The sequence below is a fragment of the Eptatretus burgeri genome, chromosome 6 (assembly GCF_056783735.1).
Source record: "Eptatretus burgeri isolate ZD-2024b chromosome 6, Ebu_testis_v1, whole genome shotgun sequence".
Lineage (NCBI taxonomy): Eukaryota > Metazoa > Chordata > Myxini > Myxiniformes > Myxinidae > Eptatretus > Eptatretus burgeri.
The window spans coordinates 84,290,367-84,314,829 of NC_140966.1; the positions used below are offsets into that span (position 1 = coordinate 84,290,367).

At 41.5% G+C, this 24,463-nt stretch overlaps 1 pseudogene across 1 annotated transcript; it reads right to left on the reverse strand.

Moving 5' to 3' along the window:
- Positions 1–2,338: 2,338 nt before the first annotated feature.
- Positions 2,339–23,691, reverse strand: LOC147025218 (uncharacterized; annotated as a pseudogene). Its single transcript, XR_015059396.1, has 4 exons — positions 23,348–23,691; positions 16,780–17,197; positions 11,779–11,829; positions 2,339–3,617 (listed from the first exon to the last, which is right to left on the reverse strand). The product of XR_015059396.1 is annotated as an uncharacterized LOC147025218 (transcript).
- Between the last annotated feature and the right edge of the window lie 772 nt (positions 23,692–24,463).

Sequence of the window (24,463 nt, forward strand, 5' to 3'; positions counted from 1 at the left end):
AATGGTCAACTGTGTACATAATAAATAGATGGAACATGGCCTGTTTCTCGGTGCATAACTTGTGAATCCCGCAGCATAGAGAAATGTGTGGGGCCTCATTTGATTCAGAGGAGTCCCGCTGATGGTGTCCACATTTATTTATTTGTGTTCAGGTTATTTAGACACCAGCCTGGTGTTGGCGCAGTGGTTTGGGCAGCGGCTTGGGATCCAAAAGGTCCTGAGTTCAAGCCCCGTTGGGCCACTGAATTAATACACCAGGGGGTTGACTCAGCCTGTCATCCTTTCGAGGTCGGTGAAATGAGTACCAGTATACTGGGCCGGTGTATACCCTGGTTAAAATAGGTGTACCATATCCCTGTGTCGTAAGAGGTGACCAGGGTTGCGTCAGGAAGGGCATCCGGTGTAAAACATGTGCCAAATCACTATGCGGATCATACAGATGATCCGCTGTGGCGACCCCTAACGGGAGCAGCCGAAAGAAGAAGAAGAAGAAGTTATTTAGACACCAATTCAATTGCTACCGACGATATCGAGAGACATATGGGGGGGGGGGGGGTTGCATTACTCAGGGGAGTTCCGGTTTACCCTCTGGACCAACGGTGACATTTTCCGCACATTTATTGCTTCGTGTGCAGGCAATTTAAACTCCACTTCAATTGAAACCGACAATCTCCCCAGGGAAGAGGGCTCACTGCACATGCAATGATTATATTGAACACTTCTTGTTACTTGGTTTCTAATTCATCAGCTCCGTGTTGTATCAAAACAGGGTTGTGTCGAAGCCAGACATCTTGGAACCTGGTCATCACTGCCAGCAGTTATAAAGTGCAGTTCTAGTTCCGCTGGCATTTTTGTGGTTTTTTTTGGCTTTTTAATTCATTTTCTCGGCAACCGTTAGTCTGATCGACACAAAATTTTCACCACAGTATGTATCCTTTTCATGGAATATTGTATTGATAATTATGACGTCATAGGTCACGTGGTATGTATGCCATCTTTGAAAAATCGAAACACTTTGGACCTCTGTATCTCCGAAACCACACAATGGAAAAAAATTCAAACTTGGCATGTGGCAAGAACTCCCCATGGGGAAGAACGGTAATTTTTTTGTGACATCATTGGTGAAGTGGTATCCCAGTGAAAATTCAACACGTAGAACACTGCATCCAAAAATGTTGAAATTTCTTGAGCATTATCGACGCAACAACTCACTGAAGGAAAAAAAAAAGAATTATGATGTCAAAGGTTACGTGGTTCGGCAGCCATATTGTTTTCAAAAAAACATTTTTTTTTTTACTTCTCCCGAATGGCTGGATAGATTGAGGCGAAACTTTTTGTGCATGTACCTTGAGATGCTTGTACAAGCTTGTTAACTTCTAATTGATAGATGCCATGGTTTGGTGACCATATTGAATTTACCCTAAAACCTCCAAGAATCTTCTTCTCCAGAATGGCCAGTCAGATCGAGGAGAACCTTCACACACATATTCTCCAAGACGGGATATAAGTTTTTTTTTAATGCATAATTGCTAGGATACATGGTTTGGCAGCCATATTGGTTTGAAGAAAAATATTAAATATTTTTTTCTCTGGAACCACTTATCCTATCGAAGTGAAACTTTGCAACTGTCATCTAACTTGATTGCTGCATATCAGGTAAAAATTATGACATCACAAGTCACATGGTTTGGTGGCCATCTTGGATAGAACAACACACCTTATCCGATGAACACGAAACTTAAGCATTATCCCCTACCCCAATGGAGGCAGAATATAAATTTATGACATCATAGGTCACATGGTTCGTCAGCCATATTGGATTGAAATTTTTTTTAAATCTTCTCCAAAACAGCTGAACAGATTGAGGTGAAACTTTACACGCATGTTCCCCAATAAATGAGTGTACAAGTTTGTTAATGATTAATTAATAGGTCACATGGTTTGGTGGCCATGTTGAATTTACCTTAAAACTTTCAAGAATCTTCTTCTCCAGAATGGCTGGACAGATCAAGGGAAAACTTCACAGACTTGTTCTCCAAGACTAGTGGATACAAGTATGTTCATGAATAATTGATCGGTACCATGGTTTGGCAGCCATATTGGATTGAAGGAAAATATAAAATAATGTTTACTCTGGAACTGCTGCATTGATCAATTTCAAACTTCAAAATTATGATCGAGTATACATGGGAAATTTAAGTTTTAAATTTCAGCTGATCAGCCATAAGATGTGGCAGCCAGAATAATTTAATTGTTTGAATCAAACCTTTTAGAATTTTTTTTTGAATAAGGCTCACTTGGCTGCATCTGTATGCGTTTGAGGGTAGAGGAGTAGCAATTAAATTGATACCGATGACAGCCCCAGGAAAAAGGGTCATCTGCGTACACAATAAATAGATGGAACGTGGACTATTCCTCGGTCCATAACTTGTTAATCCCCCGTCGTAGAGAAACATGTGGGGCCTCATTTGACTCAGGGGAATCCCGCTTTACCCTCTGCACCCATGGTGTCAACATTTACTACTTTGTGTTCAGGTTATTTAAACACCAATTAAATTGATACCGACTATGTATTTAGAAAAAAGGGCTAACTGCAGACGTAATAAATAGATTGAACACTTCGTGTTACTCGGTCCATAGCTCGGTCAGTCCCATGTTGTATCAAAACAGGGTTGTATCAAAGCCGGTCGTCTTGGTACCCGGTCATCACTACCAGCAGTTAACTGGCACTTCTACTTGTTTTTGGGATTCTTTCATTCTGATTGCTTCATTCTTGTATCTTTACTCCGTGCCATTTTCTTTTATTAAATACACTTGGTCTAAGGGTGGATTCCATTATTCTGGATGCTTTAGTTGGTGGTTTCAGGAGGTTGTTGTGTAGTTGGAGTGCAGTTGAAACTGCGTGAGACCACGCTTATGATCATCGTTTTGCCAGGCCAGATTATATCTGTCATGGGGGTGTATCAGCACTTCATTTGGCTAATTCCACAATCTCACGAGTATTGTGATGTGGCATACAGGCCCGGGAACTTACTCTTGGCTGGCGGTTGCAGTCATTTTGACATGACCCATGCATTCAGAATGGACCCGTGGCTGTAAAAAATGGATTTTGATGGCAGAGAGTGTTCAGAGCCCGCATGGAACCCATGGGCTTCTCGTCACTGCCTTGATTAAAATATGACAACGATCAGTGAGGAGAGGGAAGGGTGTTGTGAATGGGTGGTGGAATGATCAGTAATCGATGTGATAAAACAAATGATCTTTTCCCCATTTTATTTTATTGTAAATGATCTTTTCCCCATTTTTTTGTTGTAAATGATCTTTTCCACATTTTATTTTATTGTAAATGATCTTTTCCACATTTTATTTTATTGTAAATCATCTTTTCACCATTTTATTTTATTGTAAATCATGTTTTCACCATTTTATTTTCTTGTAAATCATCTTTTCACCATTTTATTCCATGCTGAATCTTCCATTTTCATCCTCATCTTTTTGTGTTCTTTCGCCTCTCCGCAGCTTTACCAGCATCCAGATGATTACTCCCAGTACAGCTCCACAACCCAGCAGCATTATCATGATTGAGATAAAAAGAACCAAAAAGCACTTGGGGTGACCTGAAGAAGAAATTCCGAGAAACAAAGCAAGTTAAGTCTTTTCCTCAATCAATAATTTTCTTATCTATGACACAAATCTACATCACCTGTTATTGTTAATATTGACATTGACATTGATCTGCTAGTCCAGTCTGTCTATTAAAATGCATTAAATCCCAACCAATTGCTCTCTCGCTGCAGTTCAAATGCACTTTGTCCTTTGGAGGGAACATTGTGTTGGATTATTGTCAAAATATTTGTTTCATTTGAGGGAATAAATTATTCAACGCTTTGAGTAATGCTCATGATTGAGCTTGCATATTGATTATAGTTGTGAAACAATATTTTACACAATGAAAACAATGCATAATGCAATGCAAATGCTGTGTAGCTATGAGAAGGTATCTCAATGCAGACATTTTCACCATGACAACTTCCAGAGTAGAGCAGGATGAGTTAGATTAGGAAACCTGTTTCATTGACAGATAAAAATGAATAAGTAGATTCAGGCAGTCATTTTAGACTTGCTAAAATAAATGCTTCATTTAAACTTGGTGAAGAATAACCAGCAGATAGTTGAAGACCCGAGGTGTGGAAGCTACGTCAAAAGAGCAGATTAACAAAGATGCAAGCTCTCTCGTGTGATACAGTGAAGGCCAGCAGATCAGGCCCTTCAGCAATATTGAGCAGGACTGTGCATCTTAATTGTGATATGGAAATATCTGCACCAAATTCTGATCATGATCATGACTCAGCACTTACTGATGATTTATTGAGTGATGTGAGGTGGTTTTTGACTGAAAGGAAACTTTGCAATGAGATTTTGAATTCATTGTCATGCAAGCTTGAGGGGAAGTACAAATCTGTCCTACCTACAATGGTTGACCAGAATGTGAACTCAATGCTAAGCTAAAGCAGGACAAGTGTCAAATGCAAGGGGAGACAATGAGCTACCCTTCTACTGTTCGCAAGACAACAGACAAAATTAACCCTGACGCCCTTCCCAAAACCTCCACTAACAAATCCCACCTCCTATTCTCCTTCCTATGAGGCCTACTGTCCTTGCAAAGTTTGGTGATGATCAATTAAAATGTTTAACTGGATTACCATACCCCGTATTCCAACTCCCCTTTAAATCTCAAAATATATTGAAGCAAATAACTTCATTATTTTCATCATTAGTTCAACCCCCCACCCCTACTGTTGTCTATACTACCCATAAAAGGTTTGGTAGCGATCACTCAAGCCATTACAGAGCCAACCCACATGCCCCCCATTCCACATCTCCTGAAATTGAAAAATCTATCAATGATAATAATTTAATTTTTCACCATAAATCCCCCATGATACAAGGCAGATTTGGTAGTGTTGCTTCCCACAGAGATGACATGAATAGTCAGACCCTGATATCGAGATCCCCATGCTCCCTCCCCAACATTCCATCCCCGCATAATATTATGACACCTCCACCACTCATTTACTGCCCATGCTACCCCATCATGTGTGCTAAATTGGGTTGTGACGATATGAGCTGTTATAAAGAGTCACCCCTCTCCTTACCGCACACCTCCAAAGATGCAGGACTTTTTAAAGACAGCGTGTTGAGTCCAGTCTTGTTCCAATAACATCTCCGATTCTCTGGAAAACCCTCTCTTCACTTTTTCAGATGTCTTCCTATTGTGTCACATAGTACCCTCTCCCACTGCTAGTAAGAATGCAACTGCATCACTGCATGCTGATCTGGAATTGAGTGCATGTTTTTCTGAAAATGTAACATTACCTTCTATCCTGGAAATATCATTGTCTCACGCTGTTGCTCTAGAAGGATTGTGCAATGAACCCAACTGCCTATGTCCAAGGTCAGCTATGGGAAGAGGTCCAGTTGATTGAAGGTTTAGGCCTCACCATCAGCTATGACTACCCCTGGGCCAACGACATATCAAAGATGGCCTCCATTGACACCAGCAAACTTAGCATTCTCTGTTGATCCAGCTCTTTTGTTGGAAAATTAGAGATAGTCTTGAGCTACTCACAGTCTTTGTCTTTGTCCATAGCTCAGTGAAGTACACCTGCCCCTTTTATGCTGGTGCCCTCTCCCTTATATGCAGGTCACATCTCCCTTATGTGCTAGTTCTCTTGACAATACCTAAGTTTCACATCTGTCTCTCCTGGATTCCATGGAATCTCTGACCATTATTGTATTGTCTCACAACGAGGTCAAAACACACAGTCTGTTGCTTCACGCAGCAGGTTTCCATCTACCTCTACTATCTCAGTCCAATGACCATCTCCAGCAACTCCTCGATACACGCAATCATGCAGAAACCCCCTTCTGCTTAATATTGCAAAATCTGAACTCCTTTGTCAATTCCTTTGGAGGGGAGCATACTCGAGAGACGGATTGAAGAAGGTGCCACCAGGTTTTGGAGGGAGGCAAATGTGAAAGTTTAATCTTGAGGTTGGACAGTTATTGTTTTCTGGCTCTCCTGATAAAAATTATCCCAATGTAATGAATCTCATTTAATAAAGTATGAGTACAGCTGGAGCATACATACCTCCATTTTGGGTGTCACAAGTGACGTGTGTACCAGGACATTGCATTGGTGTACTATTCAATAACATTATTACAGGGGGAAATAAAAGTTCATTTTTTTTCTCCAAGAGCAAAGCTGATGGAAAAGCAAGATAAATGGACAGTCTTAGTGGGGCAAGAATTGGCACAAAAGTACAGACGAGAAGAGAAGAGAAGAGAAGAGAAGAGAAGAGAAGAGAAGAGAAGAGAAGAGAAGAAGAATGAAAAAGAACAAGGAAAATAAAAATTAAAACAACAAACACTGAAACACCTCAACTCCTTTGTTCCTCTGTTTTGTGTTTGGGGCTGCCTTTAAGAGACCATTGTTTCCTACTCTTCCCTCCATGGCTTCAAGCAGGCAGTGCACCGCCCCCACATGTCATCGCCCAATTTTACTGATTATCTTTACCCACATTCACTCTTCCTAGCCCAGCCCTCTTACTTGCTGGTTTCAGTGTTTTCCTTCCCTTCTCTCTTCCTCTCTTCCTGTCCTGTTGCAACAATTGTTGCCCCATGTTTGATAAATTATTAATCAAAAGAGATGTGCTAGCTCTGTACAATAAGTTTTTTGAAGCATCATCTGAAATATTGTGTTCAGTTTTGGTCACAACATTTGAGGAAGGACATAACTGCCAGAGAGAGGGTACAGTGTATAACGACTACATTAATTTTGCAGCTGGCTAACCTGAGCTATGAGGAGCAACTGTAGGAGATGGGGCTTTATACATTAGTAAGGAGGTGATTATGAGTGGATCTGATGAAGATGTTTAAGATAATGAAGGAATGATTGCAGAAGAGTTTTCCTGCAGAATACAGGACCTTTGTAAAAACGTATGAATGCCAATGATACCTTTTACACATGTGCTGTGTGTGTTTTCAGTGACTCGAATGTCATGGATACTTTTAACATATTTGTTGGTGCTGCAACATCTCGAATTCAAATTGTCTATTTAACATCATTTTCAGCATTTAAACAAAAGAGTGGCAATTTCAAAATGGTTCATCAGAATTGTTGTGTTCCTGGATGTAAAAATCAGACTCAAGAAAATATAGGATATACTATACGGGAAATATCCGTGGATGAGAGGAGTCATGACCGTATCATTTCCTATTCATTCAAGCAAATGGTGACACACACACACACACACACACACACACACACACACACACACACACACACACACACACACACACACACACACACACACACACACTTCATTTTTACAAAAATATCCAGTGTAATTTCTCTTGTGACACCAGAACCAAAAATATATACTGTATATTTTTTTTAACAGCCCTCACACCTCCCACAGCTCCCACTTCCCCCTTCCATTCCATCTCCCAACATGATTAATATTAAATATCACTATTTTTAAAGTTGCCTTTGAGCTTACCCTGTGCATTTACACACACACACACACACACACACACACACACACACACACACACACACACACACACACACACACACACACACACACACACACACACACACACACACACACACGCACACACCAGATGTCATCCACATCGGTGTTCAAACGTACCCAAACCAGATATGGTGTCTCCCTCACAAAAGTCCTCCTCCTTCATATGCAGCACAAGGCTGCGGGTCTGTGGATCATTGGCTGAGGGCGCAGCTGTGCCACTTATAGAACGCTCCTATTGCCAGTACACCGTTACTCGTTTTGCCGAAGGAAAGTCTGTCTTACATATTTTCATGCAAAGATGCCTTTCTTGAAGAGTTGGCTACCATAACTTGGTGATGATGCACAGCATCGCCTTTTGAATTGCATTTGTCTATTATATATCACCAATCCTGCCATGTTCACAAGAGGCATTCCCACAAGGTTTGTAGTGCACTCACTGGTGGCGATCCATTGAGGGTTTGGGTAGCACATGCCCATTCACTCGGGTCTTGCACCGGCCCACATCATCAGGAGCTGAGAGTACAGGTAGTTGCCCTTTCAGCAAGTTTAAATTTCTCTAACTGTGTAGTTGTGCAGAGGCACACCCTTTTCTCTCAGGTACTTTTTCATGTATTTTTGGCTTCTTTTTGAAGCTTTGTGATCCATTTTAGGGTACACTCCTTATCGAACAAACCACCATACACATTATGGTGCCCTGAACAGCATTGATCTAGGGATTTCTGCACACACGTGCTGAGCATTCTGAGGGTGGATTATGCCATTTGAAAAGTCCCGTACTGACAGAGATCAGACCAGGTGCTACCGTTTGAGAGTAAAGAAGAGGAGAATTAGGACGACGTTGGGGCAGGGTTGTTTCACTTAGAGGATAGTTAATGCCTTGAAAGGTGGTGGCAGCAGAGGCAGTGGATGGATTAAAACTAGAATTGAATAGGTACCTTGAAGCAGTGGTGATAAAAGGGTACATAGATATTGGTAAAGGCCCAGTCACACCTTGACGTTTTAGCCAGCGATGACAACGTATTAAAATGTATGTAAAACGCTGGCTTACGTTGAACTTTTGATGTTTTTTTTAAAGATTCGGACGTATTCATAGCGACTTGGTCTTATGTATAACGCATTAGTAACGGACACAGAACGTTTCGTTGTGTTATAGATAACTTGTACCAACGAATGCTGAACCTGTTGTCGGTCTACACAACCTATGCCCAACGATAGTCTAACTTAGGCATAGCACGTTGCACGCATCGCCGACGATGTCGTGACGCAGCCTATTAAAAGGCTGATGCACAACGATTCGAATCATAACTGCTGCAGAAATGGAAGTGTCAACATCGCAGTCACACCTTGGCGATCTTGCCAGCGTATGCCGACCTAAGAAAAATGTGTCTAAAACGTTGGCGCACGTCAAATACGGTATGAGTAAGTTTGGTATACGTGAGTAGAATGCTAAAGTACGCTATCATACGTCGTAGTAAGTAGAGTACGTCAAGAAATTTTAAACATGTTCAAAATTTTACGACGTACTCGGCGTATGACACAGGTTCCGCATGCGATGGGGAATAGTTGTACACACGATATGCGGACGCTTACACACGTCCACAAACGCTACTTATAAGCTACTCATAAGTCAAAACACGTCACGGTAATGTCTTTTTTACGCGAAACTTATTTCTAACTTATGTTTGACGTACTTTGAACCAATTCTTTACGTAGTCCCAACACACATTGACGTATGTAGACATATTCCAATGACGTCTTCCGGTCGACAAAAAAATAAATGAACGTGTTTCTAACTTACAACTGCCATATAAAGACGTGTTCCCAGCGATTTTGGGAATTGGTATATAAAAATGGTGTTCATAAAAGGGGAACCCAACAGTGTTTTTGAGTCCTTTTTGAGTCGATGTCCATGTCAGCAGTAACAGTATCAGTATTACTATTAGTATTAGTATTAGTAGTAGTTTGTTCATGTTGGCAGTAGTAGGTGAGTGTGAGGGGAGGGTATGGGTTATGATGGATCCTCCTTGCGTCCGCGTGTCCACGGGTAGGAGACATCTTTGCACCATTGTTCAAAGTTCTTCGCGGCTAATTTTTTATGGGGCTTTTTTAACAATGAGCTATGGCTTGTTTTTACGATTTAGGTCTATTCATAACGGGTTGGACAAATGCACAATGAACTAATAATGTGCATAGAGTGCTTCGATAACTTATAGATATGGTATACCAACGAATAATTATCGTGTAGCCCACGTTCACAAACTATTCCCAACGATAGCCTAACTTATCCATATCGTGCGGCAGTTTATCTTTGCCGGTGACGTGGGGTTTGCTATTCATAGGCTGCCACTCAATGATTTAAATGGCTGCATCTCCACTATTGAAAGTAGACGCTTGCGCTCAACAATTGGATTTTTTTTTACACTCAACAACTTTTAAATGGTACCACTCAACTATTTTCATTGTTTACAATGAACGATTTAAATTGCTGTCACTCGCCTTTGTTTTTTGACGCTGGCGCTCGGAAATTTTAATCCTTTATATTGAACGTGCTAAATCGCTCAAACTCCATTATTAAAAGTAGACGCTTGCACTCAACAATTGGATTTTTTTTACACTCAACGACTTTTAAACGGTACCACTCAACTATTTTCATTGTTTACAATGAACGATTTAAATTGCTGTCACTCGCCTTTGTTTTTTGACGCTGGGGTTTTGAAATTTGAAGCGTTTCTTCTGAACGTGTTAAAACGCTCAAACTCGACTATTTTAAATAGACGCTGCCGATGGACAATTGGAATCATAGCCAAGCTCGACATCGAAGTGTGAACATCCTCGTCATGCCGAAGAAAAGTTTGAAGAATGCTGCAAATAAGTGTCCTGGCCGTGGCCGTGGACGCTGACGCAAGGACGATCCATTATACCGACGTCTTTCAGCCTATGAGTAACTTAAAAGTAACGTCTGTCGACGTGTGGCAACGATCGCATAACGTGCCAACAACACGTTAATCATAGGTTAGAAATAAGTTTCGGGTACGCTAAACATTACCTCGGCGTGTCTCAACTTATGATTAACTTACAAGTAGCATGTGTTGACGTCTGTCAACGATCGCAGACCGTGCATACAACTTGTGGCCAGCGTAGCGGAACGTGTGAGTCATACGCCGGCATACGTCGTGAAATTTCAAGCATGCAAAAATTTGAGGACAACCGAAAAGTACAACGTTTAAAGCCAACGTACAACGACGTATGGCAACGTACTACGACGTATGCCAGCGTGCTCTCAATGTTATCAAAACTTACCCATAACGTATTCAACGTGTGCCAGCGTTTTAGAAAAAAATTTCAAAAATCGGCATATGTTGGCAAAAACGTCAAGGTGTGACCGGGCCTTAAGAGAGTGCATGATTGATGGGCCTCATGTCAACCTCCTGTGTTTAAGTTCCTTGTGTGATTCCTTATGTGACAAGGCAGCTCAGTTCTAGTTGGTCTTACTCCATATAAAGTGATTTTGAGAAAGAAGGAAAACCATTGCAATGTTCTGGTGCACATGTCACATGTTAAATCTAAAACTGAGGTATCCTTCAACTGTACTTGTCTTTTTCAAAGAGATTCATGACATTGGAATAATTTTTTTGAACATTGATGTATTTATCATTTCCATCTAAAGCAAATAGCTTGTGATGTTGAAATCCTTGGTTCAGATCCTACAATTATGTTTGTTTTACCATTGTCTGATTATATCCGAGTTACAGAGTGTTTCATGCAAAATTAAACAGAAGACCAAGAAGGAACCCAAAGAAGTAAAGAGCAAATATGGAGTCATCAGGAGGAACCTGGATGGGATTTGGGTTTCAGCTGCTACTCCCCTATCATCAAACCCATCCAAGCACAGCCAAGGGAGTCTTACAAAAAAAATTCTGCAAGAATTCACTTCTCCTTTGAGAGATATATCAGGAAAGAGAGCAATAGAGAAAAAAACAGATGAAAGAGAAGAAAAAGCAAGAATTTAAATAATAAAAGAGAATTGTGAAAAAAAAAAATTTGAAAGAAGTGTGAAAGGAACAAAGAAGTACACTAATATCTCCAAATAACCTTGTCCTGCCTGTGATATATGATGTGCAAGATATTACATGAGACTGAAGACAATTTAAAGGAGGTAATAAAAACAGTGGTTGCATACTCTTAGATGAACTTGGTTTGCTGCTTGTCTGAGTTGTTGTGAGGGTGTCATCTGCAGGAAAAGTAATTCTTTTGGGGTTTTCACCTGCAGGAAACATTTTGCAGCCAATAAATGTAATGCAGGTTTAGATAATAACAGCAACAACAGTAATGAATATTAGAGGAACGTAGCAGGCAAGATGTTCTTCATCCTTTCATTTAGTTTACTGGACATTTTCCATATTAATTTATCCAGTATGTGGGAGAGTGGATGGGATGGGGGTGGATGGTCTTGCCGATCCTTATTCTTACAATAACAAAAAGATGACAATACTAAAAACTAGAAAGAGCATTCAGAGATTGCAGACCCTCGCCAGAACTTGTTTTGTGTGGAGTTTGTGTCCTGGTGTGTTACATAATTAATAATAGGCATAATTAGAACTGCCACTTTGTAACTACTGGCAGTGATGACCAGGCACCAAGATGTCCCACTTTGATGCATCCCCTGCTTTGATTGGACACCTGACCCTGACCCATGACGTTTTCATTATTATTCAATTGAATTCAGAATGGGATTAAAATAAATTCAATTCAAATAAAATGGAAGACCAAATAAGTACAGTCCTGCATTGGAGTAATCAGAAGGAACCCAAACAAGCAAAACACAAAGATAAACTCATCAGGAAGGACCTGGAAAGATTCGCATTTCAGCTGCTACTCCTCAACCTCAAACCTCTGCAGGCACAGCCAAGCGAGACTTTTTCAAAAAAACATTAAAAAATATTTAAAAGAACCCAGATCAAAAATTAAATAATTCTGCCTGCCAGCCCACGTGCCTTATCAAGTTGAAATATATTACCTGTATTACACGTCAGTATTGGATCATAATTGAGAACTTTCATTTCGATTAATCAAGCGGTTCCAGAGAAAACATTATTTAATATTTTTCTTCAATCCAATATGACTGCCAAACCATGTGACCTATCAATTATTCCTCAACAAACTTGTACACCCAAGGCTTGCGGAACATTTGTGTGAAGTTTCCCCTCAATCTGTCCAGCCATTCTGGAGAAGATTATTTTTATAGGTTTTAGGGTCAATCCAATATGGCTGCAAAATCGTGTGACCTATAATGTTATACGTGTGAACCTTTTGTTTCTCATGGATAGACGGTCATACGTGTAAAGTTTCACCTTGATCTGTTCAGCCACTTCAAAAAAGATTTTTGAAGGTTTTTTCAAAAAAACTAACCAAATCACGAATCACGTGACCCATGACGTCATCAATTTTTATTCTGTGGACCATTTTATCCCTAGATGACCCTCAAAAATGTTCATGCTGATCAGATGTAGCATTCTACATATGCAATTATGATGTCATAAAAGATCACACTTATTCCCCATGAGGAGTACTTGTCGTGCGCAAAGTTTCAATTTTTTCCTTGGTGCAGTTTCAGAGATGCAGAGGTCCAAATTTTTCCCATTATTTCAACATGGCTGCCTCACCACGTGACCTATGACGTCAAAATTATCATTAAAACCTTCTACATGAATAGTCGCACCAATGGTGAAAATTTCCTCTCAATCCGACAAGCATTTGGAGGGAAAAACATGAAAGTACTGTGCGGACAAAACAGGCAAGCAAACAGAGACAAACAAACAAAATGGACCCAAATTCAATACCTTCTCCTTCGGCGAGGGTAATAAGTAAACTTGAGGGTTTGAGGGTGGCGGAAGGGGGAGTTAACAGAAATAGAAAATATTATGGTTTTGGATGGTGGATCTGAGAAGGTAGTGAATGGCTGCCTTGAAGATGTGGAGGGCAGAATGAGATTGAAGCGTGTGTGGAAGTTGGAACCACACATGGGAAAACAGAGGCATGGATGAGTGAAGGTGAGCAGTGATTTTGGATTTGGAGAGTTTCAGCAGAAGGAGGTTCTACCACATGCGCTTTGCAAACACCTTTGGGGTGGGGGGCAGAGCACAGAAAGAGCAGAGTGCAAGACCAAAAAGGATGCAGGAGAGTGCAGGAAGAAAAATGACAATCTTTGATGGAAAAGTAATCGAGCCAGAGACACAGCTTCATCACGTAACGGGAGATTTCAGTGATCTTGAAGGTCTTGGTTTACTCAGTGTGAAGCTGAGCAAGGTGTGAGGCAGGGGAGCCGGCTCGTAGTAAGGTGGAGCTTGATGTACTCCATCAAGCTCTGGATGAAGGCCTTATAGGTGGATGTATGAGTTCAGGTGTGCCAAGAAAAGACTTTGCATGACGAAGGAGGCCCATTAGGAAACTGGCTTTGGAGGCCAACTTAGAAGTGTGGTTTGTCAAAAAAAAGGAAAACGGCTGAGAGTGAGGTCCAAAATTTTGAGTGACACCCTTTTCAATCGGATTGTTAAGAAAGTAGATGTGAGGATTGTTAAGAATGTAGATGGGAAGGTTAAGAAAGTAAATAGTCCTTTCGGAGAGACACAGTGAGAGTTTGATATTTGTTGGGATTGAAAGACATATTTCAAGTGTTTCAACAGTTCGTATGCCTGGTGTTGGTTTAATGGTTCGGGTGGTGGGCTTGGGATCCTAGGATCCTGGGATCAAATCTCACTCGGATGTCGAATTAATACCAGGTGGGGTTGACTCTGCCTGTCATCCTTCCGAGGTCGACAAAATGAGTGCCAGCTTGCTGGTATCCTGTGTCGGAGTGGCAACCCATCCAGGATTGTGCCCAATAGCCTAGGAGACTGTTTTGGCAGCACCAACGCTCTGCACAGAGTATGGTCCCAATGGATGGATGGAACAGCTCGTGATTCTATAAAGGTCTGCAGAAAGGAAAGAGATGTTTAAGGTCCACACAGTGAGGGATGGGATGAGGCGCGATTGGCAGGGTGCAAGAATGTGCAAGGGGTGCTGGTGCTGGAAGAGGGGCAGCACATGGGGGGATCTGGGAGTGGGTGGTAACAGATAACCCGGAATAGTGTGGGATGGGGGAGTGAAAAGGGTGGCAGGGTGAAGCTTGGACTGGGTTGGGGTCATGGGAAGCTGAGAGGGGTGGTGTGGGGGAAGCTTGGAGAGGCAAGACAAGAAGGAAGATGGGAGGAGGTGGGGTGAGGGGAAACATTGGAGAAGGCAAGGTGAAGGGGGAGTTGTTAGTATGCAGGGTGTGGTGAAGGGGGAGATGAGAGGTTGCAGGGTGAGGTGAAGGGGGAGATGAGAGGTTGCAGGGTGGAGGTGAAGGGGGAGTTGGGAGGATGCAGGGTGGGATGAAGCAGAAGATGGGAAAGGGCAGGGTAAGGAGGATGCATAAAGGGTGAAAATGAAGTGGAGGATTGCTGAAGAGGGAGTCACTGAGAAGGAGTGGGGTTGGGAGGACACAGGCATGTAGGAGATGATCTGGGGGAGGGTATTGACATTGATGGGTTTGACACTGCTAATGGACACGAAGGGTAATTTCTGACTGTATACAGACAATGTCTGTAATCTCGATTTCTTAAGATTCCCAATCTGACATGTGAAAACAGCCATCATGGGAGGTGTGAAATGTATGGTTGTTGAAGGTATCTCTCAATGGTGAAGAATCACTTTTAAAATTCTCGTAGTCGGACTCGCTCAGAATGATGGAGCACGAACGACTCGCTCAGAATGACGGGACACGAACGACTCACTGAAGAATGACGGGTATTGAATGACTCTCTCAGAATGACGGGGCACGAATGACTCGCTCACAATGACGGGGCACGAACGACTGTCGGAATGATGGAGCACGAATGACTCGCTCAGGATGACAGGATACGAACGACTCGCTCAGAATGACAGGACACGAACGACTCGCTTGGAATAACGGGCACGAACGACTTGCTCGGAATGATGTGGTGCGGCAAGAGTCTGCAGTGAGTGAACGATTCGCTCCGAATGACCGTAGCACAGTGGTTGTTGTTGTTTTGTTGAAGCGAGGGGATTAAATCGGCACTGCAGCAAAAACGCGTTATCAGAACATGTTCTACCTTGTTGCAACTGTGGACTGCACATCCCGATCGGGACACAAACTATACTTCCATCGACTGTGCGATGCTCGGCAAGCGGCTTAAGCACTCAAGCAAGCACTCCAATTTGATGGTTGCTCCGGATGGCTGGCTTGGCAAGTGATAGATATGTCCCAATTAGACAAATTAACACTTTTTTAGCATCCGAACTGCTGCTAAGTTAAATTCTGGAGCTTATAGTTTTTTTTTAATTTGGCTTAGTTTAAGAGATTCTCAAACTTATGGCATGTGCCGTAATAAAATAAAGCTTTGAACACTGGCATCTCCGAGCGTTTATAAGCATTGCAATGTACCCAGCGATTCGTAGCTCCGATGAATAGGCATTCAATAATATATGTGAGAAAAGTGTAAAAACAAAACAAAACCTTATCCTTCAGAAATCAGCCTGTTCTGAGTCAAGGCATGGGTGAGCAGGCCAAAAAAACTTGCCGGCTTCATACCCCAGTGAGGTTACCCAGGACATGCCTTAAGATCCCATTGAGAGCGGTGACTGAGGATGTGCCTGATAAATGATATAATTTAATAAGGCCGTTGATTATCGACAAAATGGGTGTTTTCATGAACCAAAACACCCAATTTTCACTCTTGCAATTCCTTGGAGTTTTCTTAGTTTGCATGCAAAAGTTCAGACTGCTCGGTTTCATGGTTTTGAAGTCATGGAGGACGGACATACACACACACACATACACACACACACTGACATTTAATGGAACAGATACTCGTGATTTGGTTGACAAAAGTACAATAACGATGGAGGTAGCTTTAGTAACATTGTTCACTATAATCAACAATTTACATCATCATGTAATTATCACAGCTTTTGACTTTAAAATCAACACCAAATAGTTATTCTGGTTTTGTATAGGGAAATCTGATCCATTATCTCGTGTTTACATTTATCAAGTTATTTCTGGAACCACTCGAACAACTCTAACATCGTTGTTTTTAATGAACAAATCCACATCCCAGGTTAACCCCACACAACTTACCAACCACCTCCAGCCTGGTTCCTCCCCCACAACCTCCAAGTGGTTCTGATGTTGGTAACACAGAAATAATCTCCAGCATCTTTCACATTGAGCTGGAGAATCTCCAGAGTGAATCTTCATGTTCTCAGGTTCTCATGTTCTTGTATTTCATGAACAGTTAGATTCACCTGGTTAATGTATTCTTCTGATGGAGAATTTCCAAAGAAAACTTTTTTTCCTTCAACGCTGTTTGGACAGTCTTTGTACTCGTACACTTTGGGACAATCTGCGGACCTGCTCTTGAAGGAGACGTAACAGTAGAACTCGGCCCATCGATTCATATTGGTAGTGATTGTGGTTGTTTGTTGGGACACAGAAAGATCGATAGATGGTGGTGATGATCTCTCACTGCAACCACAATGTTCGTGATCCAGCATTTCTGGGGTTGGTGTGGATCGGGAATAAAGTTTAGGTATTATTGTATTTTTATTCTCCGTTCAATCATCAACTTCAAACAAAGGATAATAAACGTGATGGAATGAAAAAATGGAAAAACACAGAAAATATTATAGCCCATGCTGTTTTACTAATTTTGCTGTACAGAGTGAAAGGGCCAGTCCATATTTATTTACAACTAAAATGGCTGCCATTCTACCAGTCTTTGATCAAATCGCAAAATAAAGTGAGGTGCACGTGTATGCCTTCATATAATGTGCTTGTGCCAAGTTTGAACAAAATCGGACCATGCATGTCTGAGAAATGGTCGGGGACACTTTAAGTAACAAAATGGCCGCAAGTCGACCATCTTGGATCCGATCTCGAAAAAAAATGATGTGCTTATGTAAGCCATCACTTTTTATCCATCTACCAAGTATGATCAACATCGGTAAATGCATGTCCGAGAAAATTTTGAGGACGTGTTCAACATTAAGTTTTTACAACTAAAATGGCCGTCAGTCGGCCATAATTTGATCGCATCGCAAAACAAAACAATGTGCATATGTACAACATCATGTGTTGTCTTTTTGCCAAGTACCAATAAAATTGGTCCATAGAAGTCCGAGATATGGTTGTGGATGCACGTTCGCACACACGCACCCACTGACACGGAAATTGAGACCAAATCCATAAGCCCCCATTCCGGAATAAGTCCAACAGGGGCTAATAACGTTAATGATCAATTATACTTTTTGGCTGTTCATGTTCAAGTTTAGGATATTTTGTGTTTTAAATGCATTTTTAATCTGACAGAAAGACCATCGTATGTTCATGAAAAGAAGTAAGAAAGACATAAAAGATCATGGCCCAGTTGTTTTCGTAATTTCGCAGTACGGAGTTAAAGGGCGAGCCCATATTTATGTACAACTAAAATGGCTGCCAGTCTACCAGTCAGCCATCGTTGATGAGATTGCAAAATGAAGTTAGGTTCAAGTGTTTGCCATTGTGTGCTGTGCTTGTGCCAAGTTAGAATAAACTCGGACCTTGCATGTCAGAAAATGGTTGGGGACATGTTTAAGTAACAAAATGGCCGCCAGTCTGCCGTCTTGGATCTGATCTTGAAAAAGAAAATACGTGCATATAGAAGCCATCATTCATTTTCTGTGTGCCAAGTTTGAACAAGATTGGTAAATGCATGTCCGGGAATTGGTTGAGGATGTGTTCAACATTGTTTTTTACAAATAAAATAGCCACCAGTCAGCCATCTTGGATTGCATCTTGCAAAAAAATATGACGTGTTTATGTAAGCCTTCGTTTATTATCTGTATGCCAAGTTTGCACAGCATCGGTAAATGCTTGTCCGAGAAATGGTTGAGGACGTATTCAACATCATGTTTTATTACAATTAAAATGGCTGCCAGTCGGCCATTTTAGATCTGCTCTCAAAAAAAATAAAGAGCTTATGTAAGCCATCATTCTTTATCTGTGTGCTAAGTTTGAACAATCTTGGTAAACGCATGTCCGAGAGATGGTTGAGGACGTGTTAGATATCAGATTTTTTTTTACAACTAAATTGGCCGCCATTCCGCTATCTTGGATATGATCTCAATAAAAATGATGGACATATTTAAGCCATCATTGATTATCTGTGTGCCAAGTTTGAACAAGATCGGTACACGCATGTCCGAGAAATGGTTAAGGAGGTGTTCGACAATAGGTTTTTTTTTTACAACTGAAATGGCTGCCAGTCGGCCATCTTTGATCGCATCATGAAACAAATTGATGTGCTCACGTATATCATCATGTCTTGTCTTTCTTTCAAGTATGTATAAAATCGGTCCATACATGGCTGAGATATGGTTGCGGGGACACACACACACACACACACACACACACACACACACACACACACACACACACACACACACACACACACACACACACACTCGCACGGACATGAAAATTGAGTCCAAATCCATAAGCCCCGTTTTGGACTAAGTCCAATGGGGGCAGGAGTGGGGGGGATATGATAGTGGTGGTGGGAGTGAGGGCTCGTTTGAGTGAAGTGACCAGACTAATGAATATGTTTGTTAGAGACTAATGCAGGATCTCTGATGTTTTAAGTATAAGGCTTTAGGTGAGGCATGTGGAGAGATTCCATTCAAAATTGTTAATCACAGTTCATCTGCATGATAAACAGGTTACGAGTAATCTTGAGAGAACTTCATTTTGCCTGGAAATTGCTGAATTACTCAAATGTCTTGACTGATAAATTACTTATTGTGTTATTTAATGATTTATTCACAATAAGCCCCAATATTTCACATTTATTACTTGTGAAACAACAATAAACGTGTTTATTACATAATAACAAATACTACCCGTCATTTCGCTGGCAGTAATACAAAAGGGAGGGGGAGAAAAAGACGGGGGAAGAGGGAGAGAGGGGTGGGGGAGAGAGAGCGGAGAGAGTGAAGAGGTGGAGGGGAAAGGAGAGAGGAGGGAGGGGGAAGGAGGAGTGGTAGAGGAAGGGAAGACAGTATGAGGTGAGAGAAAGGGAAGGCAGATGTGTGGTGGAGCGTTAATTACGATTCATATTGTTTCATCAAAATGATTCTGCATAGAATAACAGTGAAGATTGAAACAAAATAATGGCTGAAATCCATTTTCCACTGGTCATACTATAAACACGGACCAGAGACAAACTCCTGTCCGGAGAAGTCCGGAGACAAACTCCCGCCCAGACATAAATACCACCCCGACGCGTCCGGATTCAAGCTGTCTGGAGATGAACACCGCCTGGACGCGTTCAGAGTCAAGCTGGCTGGAAACAAACACAGCTCAGACACATCCGGAGACAAACCCTGCCCGGATACGTCTGGAGACGAACTCCCATCCAGACATAACCACCATCCAGATATGTCCAGAGACAGACAGAGACACAGAGAGAGAAAGGGAAAGAGAGAGAGAGAGAGAGAGAGAGAGAGAGAGAGAGAGACGAGACGAGACGAGAGAGAGAGAGAGAGAGAGAGAGAGAGAGAGAGAGAGAGACAGACAGACAGACAGACAGACAGACAGACAGACAGACAGACAGACAGACAGACAGACAGACAGACAGACAGACAGACAGACAGACAGACAGACAGAGACAGATAGACTGGTTGGGGTAGGGGAGATAGCAGTTAGCCCAAATAGAATATGTTATGCTTTATGAACAACACGCATGCGCAAGCGCGCACACGCACACACACACACACACACGCACACGCACACGCACACGCACACGCACACACGCGCACACACACACACACTTTGCCGATATCGGCAATTTTTCTGGAATCCGCAGATTGGAGTCAGTGTGATTACCAACTACAGCACTTACTCTATACAACCCAGAAACCTTGAGTAACTTTAATCAAAAAACAACATAACATTTACATAGACATTTCAGGGATATGTTCACAAACATGATTCTTTCTAAACAGATGTGTGTGATTGTTGGAAAAAAAAATTTGGCTCGGGAATTTAGAAAACACAAACACAGCAAAGGGCTCGGACATCAGGTGTTCTTTCACAACAACTCGCTCAGAATGACGGAGCAAGAACCGCTTGCTCATGGTGTTGAAACACGAACCGCTCACTCAGGGTAAGGGAGCACGAACAACTTGCTCATGGTGAGAGAGCACGAACCCTTCGCCCAGCGCGACAGAGCGCGGACCGCTTGCCCGGGGAAACACATGTGACTGTAGATTTGCACTTGGACATTCTTGAAACGAATCCAAAGGTGATCTCCTCACCCCACCCTCTCAAAGCTTCTCAAAGCTTCCACCACATCCCACGCCCTCAAAGCTTTTCCCTCACCCCACCCCATCAAAGCTTTTCCCTCACCTCACCCCATCAAAGCTTTCTCATCACCGCACTCCTTCAAAGCTTCCTCCTCACCCCACCCCCTCTAAGCTTCCTCCTCACCCCACCCCCTCAAAGCTTCCTCCTCACCCCACCCCCTCTAACCTTCCTCCTCACTCCAACCCCTTCAAAGCCTCCTCCTCACCCCACCCCTCTAAGCTTCCTCCTCACCCCAACCCCTCAAAGCTTCCTACTCAACAAAGCCCCATGTAAGCTGCTCCTCATCCTATCTACTCAAACCAAGCTGTTAGTTTCATCATTTCATGTTATCAAATCAAGTTTCATCTGATTGACCTGAGCTTTGATTATGGTTGTCAATTTTAATCTGAATGAAATGGGAAATTTGATGTATCCATGGTAACCATTGGAGAGGGGGTAGATTTTGCAAGTATCGTGCTCTGCACGACATCTTTTGCTTGTTTGTGAATAACATATCTCAAAAAGTTGTGGACAGACTTGGTGGAGAGTTTGGATATGTGACACGGCCAAAATTATTCGTTTTGGTGAAAATCCAAATCCAGATCTAGATCCAAGAATTTTGAAAGTGATTTTTCACCATTAAGTGATTGGGCCAAAAACGATATATAGCACGTTATGGACGCAAAAAGTTATGGATGGATATGGCTGAAACTTAGTGGATGAGTTGGTTTGGTGATGAGAACAAGCCAAAGGGATACAAAACGCAATCAGCCTGGTGGAAGTATGTACTCGAGCAAGTGCCCTTCCAGTTACCCTCTTTGGAGGAGATGGCATTGCATTTTGGTCCGTTTGTTTGTTACTTGCAAAATCGAAGATTTTTCCAAATATATTGGTCAGTCGATTTTGTAATCCTGTCTCTGTCTGTCTGTCTGTCTGTTTGTTTGTCTGTCTGTTTATTGCCTACAGGTAACAGATAAGGTCATCAACTCAGGTGAGATTTCTAAATTCCTCAATTTTCATCTGATTGATTTGAAATTTAAAGAGGATTTATATTTCAGGCCACTGAATTCAACCACCAATGATTTTTGAGGTCAACGTAGACCAAAAGTTTTTTTGAAACCAAAAAAAACCAAAAGTTTCTGGTCCAATCGCTTTTGAGATGTCAAGCCCTTGAATCATCTTAGCAACTTTCCTGGTTGTCATAATGATATTGAAAACACTGGTGTCTATACAGGAAGGACAAGCAGGCAATGGCCGCATGTGTTCTTCAAATGTAGAGTTATCAGAAGATTGCTCAGCAGAGAGGTTGACTTTATCAATAGGAGAGGTGAGCACTTCAGGAGCATTGAAGAGGACAGGTATCAATGACCGATTATGATTGAGAAAATTGCTGTTAGCAATTTTCCAAAATCTCTGGAACCTATCCGTTGAGTTGAGATCGAATCACAACCAGATTCTGCACAACTATTGATGGTGAAGAGTAAGAAACCTAAACTTTGATGTTGACATGATCAGAGTTTCTGAGAGGGGGGAGAATTTTTGCAGTATAATCTCCACAATTTGAGCACAAACGCTTGGTGAGAAGGCACTTGTTATCATGAACTTGATCAGGAATTTGAATAGGAGTTGAAATGATCCAAGTAAAGTCATGTGACGCAGCAAAGTTAAGTGCACTGACATCGGGAACATTTGTGCTGAGAGTGCACTAACCATTCTTTGTGATCAACAATAAAGTCTCCAAAAAACATCATATCAGCAGATGGATGTCGATAAAGTGCCATGTCAATACTGTCGGTGAAAGTATCGGAAATACAACAATTGGGCGATGATGGAGATTGATACAAAACTATAGACAATGGAATACAAAAATGCTCAGAGAAAGCACATCAATTGTTGTGTCGTATTGTCAAGAGAGACCTCACGGCCAAGTGTAAGAGAAGCCTTTACAAAAATACATAAACTTTGCATAAACACTTAAACCATGCAAGATAACTATTTTTAAAAAAATAACTGCCTAAGAATGTTCCATGAATATTACAATAGAGTTCTTTATTAGTTGTTTGCGCAAACGAAATTATCTCCAATAAGTTTTGAGCTCTAATTATGAGTCTCGTCTCACATGCAAGAAAAAAATTAAGTAAGGGTGATTGTTGCGTGAAAAATGAAATAATTTTATGAAACTGTCATGGAAAAAAAAGTCAGAATAACGTTTTATTAATTTTCTCAATGTCTGTTGCAATATCAATTTAGGATATGGAATTATGAATTACCTCGAGTACTAATATCTGTGTTAAAGGTAATGCACCCTTCATACAACAGTTCTTACCTGTAGGTTTGAAAGTAAAAACCAGCACGAGAGGCAGGTGGAAGGCTCCGGTAAAGAAATTCATGGCTGCTTCATCCACGACTGTCATTCGGAATGAAACTCTCACTGGTGAAGTGAACTACTGCTGAGGGGTAGATCGAAGGATTTTGTTGGTATGAGGAGCGAATGAAGGACTAATGTTTAGATGAATGACTGAATGAGAGATTTAATAATCTGGTCAACACAGGAGCTCTTCCATGATAGATTCTGCGTAACCAGTGAGAATCAACATTATATAGGAAGAGTGAAGTGTACTTATCAAAGGGAAACAAATGGACGATGACAGATAGTCGAGAATGGATGGTTTGAGGGAGTTTGTTGGCTATTTATCTTGTAAACTGGCATGTGATATGGCTTGACATTTTCAGTTTTCCTTCTTGTGGTGTGATGTGATCTTGCACCTGGTGTGAGGGGAAGTTTGTGGGAGGTTGTTGGGTTGAGGAGGGAAGTGGAAATTTATGTAACCCCTGGCCATGGCACAGGTATCTGCTACATCAAGAATGCATGTGGTCAATGGATAGAAAATTATTTTTTTAAACGTCCTGACCACGCACGTTATCGAGACAAACACAGTTTTAGGAATAACAATGTTTTTGGTGTTCACCCAAGAAACACTAGTTAAGGCAAGTCAACAAAATAATTTTTCTCCTGAAGGATTTGTTTGTTGTTGAAATGGTGAAATGCAATCGATATGACTTTTTATTTCCAGATATCAAGGTTCATGCAAGAACTAATATAAACGATTCAGTGGGTGTCGTACATTGCTGAATCTTCACCTCGAACTCAGCCTGACTTGTATCAGGAAATCGTTAGATATTCAATGTTGGGATGGCACGTACACTCCATGTGTTAAATACAACACAAATCCTCAAATATATCTACCAAGATTCAAACCTGTAAACCGATAAAGTACCCACCAGTAGTCTACGGAGGATTTCACATCCATCAACACTCATGGAGTCCATGGACAGCAACGTTGAGCAACAAAACTGACAGACCCAAAACAGCCCGTTTCAAATACTTCTTCATCTTTTTATTACCCCGCGCACATGAAGCAAAAAGTGGGGTTAAGCAATT